Source organism: Mauremys mutica, unplaced genomic scaffold (assembly GCF_020497125.1).
Source record: "Mauremys mutica isolate MM-2020 ecotype Southern unplaced genomic scaffold, ASM2049712v1 Super-Scaffold_100264, whole genome shotgun sequence".
Classification (NCBI taxonomy): domain Eukaryota; kingdom Metazoa; phylum Chordata; order Testudines; family Geoemydidae; genus Mauremys; species Mauremys mutica.
Genome location: NW_025423297.1, coordinates 66,755 through 73,116, shown reverse-complemented (window position 1 = coordinate 73,116; position 6,362 = coordinate 66,755). Strand labels below are relative to the sequence as shown.

At 51.1% G+C, this 6,362-nt stretch overlaps 1 non-coding gene across 1 annotated transcript; it reads right to left on the bottom strand.

Moving 5' to 3' along the window:
• Positions 1 to 2,762: 2,762 nt before the first annotated feature.
• On the bottom strand, positions 2,763 to 2,835 carry TRNAF-GAA. Its single transcript has one exon. It is a non-coding gene; the product is annotated as a tRNA-Phe (tRNA).
• Between the last annotated feature and the right edge of the window lie 3,527 nt (positions 2,836 to 6,362).

Genomic DNA, 6,362 nt, shown 5'->3' with positions numbered 1-6,362 from the left:
GCATTGTGCAGGAGGTCAGACTAGATGATCATAATGGTGCCTTCTGACCTTAAGTCTATGAATCGATGAATCTATTCCCAAATTTGGAAAATTGTGCAGTTCAGAATGTGAATAGTGACCCCATCTCCTTCCTGCACCTGCTCTACATTGCTCCACAGCAGTTTCTCCACCTGCAGAGTCAGGGGCGGCTCTAGAAAGTAGGCTGCCCCAAGCAGCGCGGTGCGCTGCGCCGCCCTTTCCCGGTCCTGCGGCGGGTCCCCGCTTCCCGCGGCTTCGGTTGAGCTCCCGCAGGCATGACTGCGGCAGGTCAACCAGAGCCCGGGACCAGCGGACCTGCCGCAGGCATGACTGCGGCGGGTGCCGTGGTCCCGCGGCTCCGGTTGACCTGCCGCAGGCATGACTGCGGCAGGTCCGCCGGCCCAGCCTGCCGCCCTCCCCGGCGGCAGGGGACGCCCCCTACATTTTGCCGCCCTAGGCACCAGCTTGTTTTGCTGGTGCCTAGAGCCGCCCCTGTGCAGAGTCACCCCAGCATGGCAGTGCAGCCGCCCAGGGTTCAGCAGGGGCCCCTGGCAAGGACAGTGGGTGCAGCTAACAGCCCGGTGTGCCTGGCAGTGAGGCAGCTGTAAAAAAGCAGCAGCCCCACCCCCCCCAGAAGTACAGAGACTGAATTCCCCAACTTTAACATCATGACCCCCTGTAGAAAACCACACGTGTCAGTTGTAGTTTCACAGGGAGATGCAAAAATCAAGTGACACCAATTTTTAAGTTGAGTAAATAAAGTTGAGGAGATAGTTATTAACCTCACAAAAATATACTAAAGATCCCTCAACATAACACCTGAAGGTGAAATATGAACAGAGACAAACCTTGTCAGCAAAGGCTCATTTCCCAAACGATCCTCAAAATGTTATTAATTCCCACCCCTCCTCCACAGGAGCTCTGTGCAGTGTCACTGTTCTGCAGGCAGCTTCCCATTAAATGCTGTTGTGGGACATTCCCAGGCCTGGAAATGTACGAACAACAGAATTTGAAGAGCAAACCTGGCTTCCCGCACCAGGCGGGATTTGAGTGTTTTGTCCCTGTCACTTAGTCTTTGTCAATAGTACAGACGCCATGGGTGGACTCCAGGCTCTGCTTGAGGGATCCTGGCACAGGGGCTGGTGGGGGAGAAAGGATTGTAGATTCTCACCTGTGCTCTGGAGAGGAGCTAATAATTGAAGGGGGCATTTTTGACTCCTCCCCTCCTGAGCGTTCCTGAGGCTGGAATTCTACATTCCACAGGCCAAATAAGGGGGTGACACCATTTGGTTAATGAAAACCAGTGCTCCAGGTGAGGCTTAAACTCACAACCTCAGCATAGCTCACCTCAACACTGCTCTACAAGTACTGTGCACTAACCAATTACACCACTGCAGCACCTGCTAGTTTTCCACTTCCCTAGGTTGATAAAGGCGAGGCACGACCCCAAAGACTTCTCAGTACAGCTGAGAGCAGGTAGCAACAAGTGTGGTACTCAGTGGAGTGGATCCTTCTTAAGGATTCCAGGCCCCATTTGACCCTTTTGTTCTTCCCTGTGTAATAACCAGGGCTGGCTCTAGACCCCAGCGCGCCAAGCGCGCGTGTGGGGCGGCATTTTGCCGGCAAGGCGGCTCCGGCGGACCTTTCGCAGTCATGACTGTGGAAGCTCCACCGGAGCCGCGGCACCAGCGGCCCCTCCGCAGGCACGTCTGCAAGAGGACACCAGGAGCCGCGGGACCGGCGCCCGGCAGCGCGCCCCCTGCGGCATGTCGCCCTGCTTGGGGCGGCCAAATTCTTAGAGCCGCCCCTGGTAACAACAGAGCTGGTTAAGACTCAATGGAGAGTCTTGCTGCAGACCAACAGATCTGAAATCACTGAGAACCAGCTCTAAGCATTAGTCCTGCTTTGGGACAGTGTCTCTCATGCAACAAACTGCCCAGTCTGCGCTAGCAGTGAGGCTCCCTCACTAACAGCTGAAATCAGGGAGAGCTGTGTGAAGTGCAGGGCCCCAGGGGTGCCTGAACAGGGGGGAACAACACCCCAGGACTTTAAAAAATGGGAGGGCTCTGCCTTGCCACTTTGTAATGACCGTAAGGGCGAGTGAGGGTGGGGAGGGGACGGAGAGCAGTGAGCGGGAGGAGGGGTCTTGGGGGATGAGGCAGCATAGGAGTGGGGCCTTGGGGAGAAGGGGGGCAGGGGCGTGGCCTTGAGTGGAAGGGGTGGGGCTACTGTTTGGGCTCTGGTGGCCGCCACGTTTAGGCAGGGCTGCCCGGGGGGGGGGCAAGTGGGGCAATTTGCCACAGGCCCCGACTCCACAGGGGCCCCACAAGCCCTGGCCGAGAATCCCTTCCCTGGCTAGAGGCGCCTTTTTAATTTTTACTCACCCGGCAGCAGTGTGGGTCTTTGGCGACACTTCATGCCCCTTCCACAGTACTGCCCTCGCTCAGCTGCACAGAAGTTTTCATCCCCTATACCTGCCTGTCACTGCCCAGCAGCTCTCTGGCACCATTCCTGAGGGCCACCCTGCCTCACTCTCTTCCTGCCATATTGGGTCCACCAATTACTCATGTAGGAGAGACAGCTCCTGTCCCTCATTGTTAAAGGTCAGGCCAGCCAAACACAGGCAGTAGCCCACAGTATCTTTTCCTACTGCAGAGCCCAAGCTCAGGGACTCAGCTTGGGTGCAGGTACAGCTGTGCTCCCAGAAAACAATCCACCACTGCCCAAAGAAGATTGAAAGGGCCTGCCAAAGCCTGGGATTGAACCAGGGACTTTTAGATGTTCAGTCTAATGCTCTCCCAACTGAGCTACTTTGGCAGCTGTACATGGGTTTTTTTGGCCTGTTGCTTCTCTGTCCGGGAGGTTTTTGCAGCAGTTGCACACAAAAAGGACATCATTGTGAGCGGCCCATGAAGACAAGACTCGCTTTTGCCTGCCTTGCTCAGCTTGACTTGCTGCCTCACCCCGTTTCTGCCCTAGTGCCCGGGTTGACCTGGTGATGGAAGGGGACTGGGGGCCAGTGGCGCGGGGAGGAAGTTGAGCTGGACCCTGAGCTAGACTAGATCCTGGCGGTGAGAGTCTGGCCACCACTTGCTGCCCCACCCTGTTGTCCTGGCTTCCCCCACTGGGCGTCATTTCGGGAGGGAAATGGGGCTTCTGCCTCCCCTCCCCGATTTTCACACCGCAGAGGAGTGCGAACAGGAAAATGAACGGCTGCTCCACACCCCCACCGGAGGAACCCGACATAGCCTCAGGATTAAGACCTAAGGACTCAGGCTGAGAACTGATATAACTCCACTCATCTGGGATTTAACAACTTGTTTTCCATGGAACAGGGCCAGATCCAGCGTTTTTCCTGCCCCAAGCAGCAAAAAAATAAAAAGAATCCACAATCGATGGCAGCTCTACTTTTTTTGGCAGCAAGTCTTTCCCTCCGAGACGGACTGAGTGGGCCAAATTGCCGCTGAAGAGCCGGACGTGCTTCCCCTTTCCGTTGGCTGCCCCAGGCACCTCCTTGCTGTGCTGGCAGCACCACATGATGTAGCTGGCGATAGCTAACCCAGGTGGGGACATGACCCCACACACCGCATTCAAAGGGCCTCTCCCTTGTGTGGATTCTCTGATGTTCAGAAAGGGATGAGTGAGTGTGGAAAATGCTTCACTAGCACCTCAGTGCTTTCTAAACCTCAGAGAATCCACACAGGGAGTGGCCCTACGAATGACATGTGGGAAAAGCTTCTCTTGGCACTCAGTCCATGTGAGCAATCAGAGAATCTGCCAGGGAGACCAACACCATAAACACCTCTAGGGCTCGCCAGATTTTTTTTCTTTAATATTTTTTCCTGATTCCCACATAGTAACTTTTGAAGCTGTTTGAACTGTTTGCAGCATGGTTATCCCTCAGACGAGTGGCCCATTTTTGCCTTTTCCAGTTTGTCCTGTTTTGAGGTGGGCCCATTTGTCCCTCTTCTGGCCTTTGTTCTGTTTCCCAGGCAAATTGGTCACCTGGCCTCCACCTCTCTCTTTGTTCTCTGAAGGACGTAAATCCACACCGTGTAGAGGTCAAGCAGAGGAGTTTATTACACACAGCGCTGGCGGAGTGTCACCTGGCTTATTAGGCTCAGAGGCACTGTCAATAATTTATTACAATAGAATATGTAGGTTTTCCATGGGCGGGGGAAAGTGACGGGATAGGCAGTTCCACACCCCAGGATAGGTTTTGACGCAAGACAAGATAGCACAGTAGCCAATGGTTAACAGGTTACATAATGTCTCCGCCCATGGTCTCAAGTTAGCAAGTTAACATTTAATGAATACTTTGATAAAATGTTAGTAGTATAAAATATCTATGTTGAATTCTGATTTGGGGTCCATAGGAATGGAGCAACTCCTTTGATTGTCCAACAGGTACATTCCTAGGGGTTAAAGCAAAGAAACAGTGAAAGTATATGGCAATAAAGATTGTTTTTTGTGTGTCTTAAGGCAGGAATTGGTTCCTGGGAAGGGAGGGGGAAGGATACTGACATGTGCCAACTTTTCATAAACTCAAGGTTGGATCTGTGGGAAGAACGTCTCCCTACAGAAGAGACTAACACAATAGGAACAGGGATTCTTTGTTCAATCTGCAACTCTGAATAAGACACAATTCTTTAGTTCTTAGCTCCAACACCTGGCAATTTGCTGACCAGGCCTATCTTAGCAAGCAAGGCTTTCTGTTTACCCAGCTTTCTCTTAGCTGATCACTATTTGCTAGGCCTCTGGTCCCTTGACCATACTCTGGACTTTGGGTCTGGAAAAGAGCTGGCAAAATACACCAGGTTGTTATATAAAATGCACATGGATTTTAACCCTTCACATCCAGTAATGGCAAAGTTCTTGGGTCAGGCTTGTAGCAGTGATGGAATAAACTGCAGGTTGAAATGAAGTCTCTGGAGTCCATCCACAGCTGGGATGGGTCATTCAGTCCTTTGTAGAGAGCTTCAGTTTGTAGCAAAGTCCCTCCAGAGGTATGAAGCAGGACTGAAGACAAGATGGAGATGAGGCATCAGCCTTTTATAGTCTCTTGCCATGTGGTCTTTGCTTTCTTTGTCCCAAGGACACTCTATCAAGCACGTTGCATAGAAAAACCTTAAATTTCTGTCCATAGGCAGCTCCCTGCACACCTTGCTGAGTCACAAGGCATATCTGCCTTCTCTCAATGGGTCAATTGTATAGCTAATGGTCCTTAATGGGCCATCAAGCAGGCTAGGCAGAAATGACACCAATTTATCTGGCTGGGGTTTTCCCTGGAAGCAGAGCACAAGTTTGAAATACAGACAGCATAGAGCCAATATTCATAACGTCAACTACAAGAATGATACACATCTAGAGATAGCATAATTATAATCAGCCAATCAGAACCTCTCCATAGACCCCTTACATGACAACCTTTCTATCATATTGCAAATATAGAACAGTGGTCGCAACGGTGATCTATACAGTTACAGATTATGTCAAGAAGGTCACAGAAGGTGACACGGCATCAGTGAGACTGATATTGGAATACTGCCTCCAGTTTTGGTGTCCTCATTTGAAAAAGATGTTGTGAAATTGGAGCTGGGTCAGCGAAGAACCACCAAATGTTCTGAGGGCAGGAGAAAAATGCCTTCTAGTGAGCTATTGAAAGACCTCAACCTGTTTAGCTTATCAAAAGAAGATTGAAAGGTGACTTCATTGAAGCGATGAAGTGCCTTAATGGAGATAAAATATTGGGTATTAAAAGGCTCTTTAATGTAGCAGAGAAAGGCATAACAAGACCCAGTGGCTGGAAGGTGAAAAGAGACAAATTCATATTACAACTAAGGCACAAATGTTCAACGGAGAGGATGTTTCACCACAGGAACAAGCTACCAAGGAAAGTGGTGGATTCTCCATCTCCTGATGTCATTTAATGAAGACTAGATGCCTTTCTGGAATGTGTTTGCTCCAAAAGTAGCTCTTGTGTCATACAGGAGGCCTGTGATATGCAGGGGGTCAGATTAGATGCTCTAATGGTCCCTTCTGGCTATAAAGTCGACTAATTTCTGAAAAACTGAGTGTAGCATTGGGAGCAGCATCTGATGTTTTACTGTGAAAGCAACTTGCTTCCTAGAACGAACGCTCCTTGAGTGGGGTGATCCACAGGGAGTAGCTCAAACCTCCAAAGTGCGTCGGCAGGGGCAGGACATTAGCACAGCGAGGGAGGGGTGTGGCAGTGACATCACAAAGGCCTTTTGCAGGCCCTCAGACTATTGGTCAAAGGTGGTGGGGAGGTGGTGACCTCACAGAGAGATGCTGACATCAGCCAGGCAGGACAGGGGCGAGGG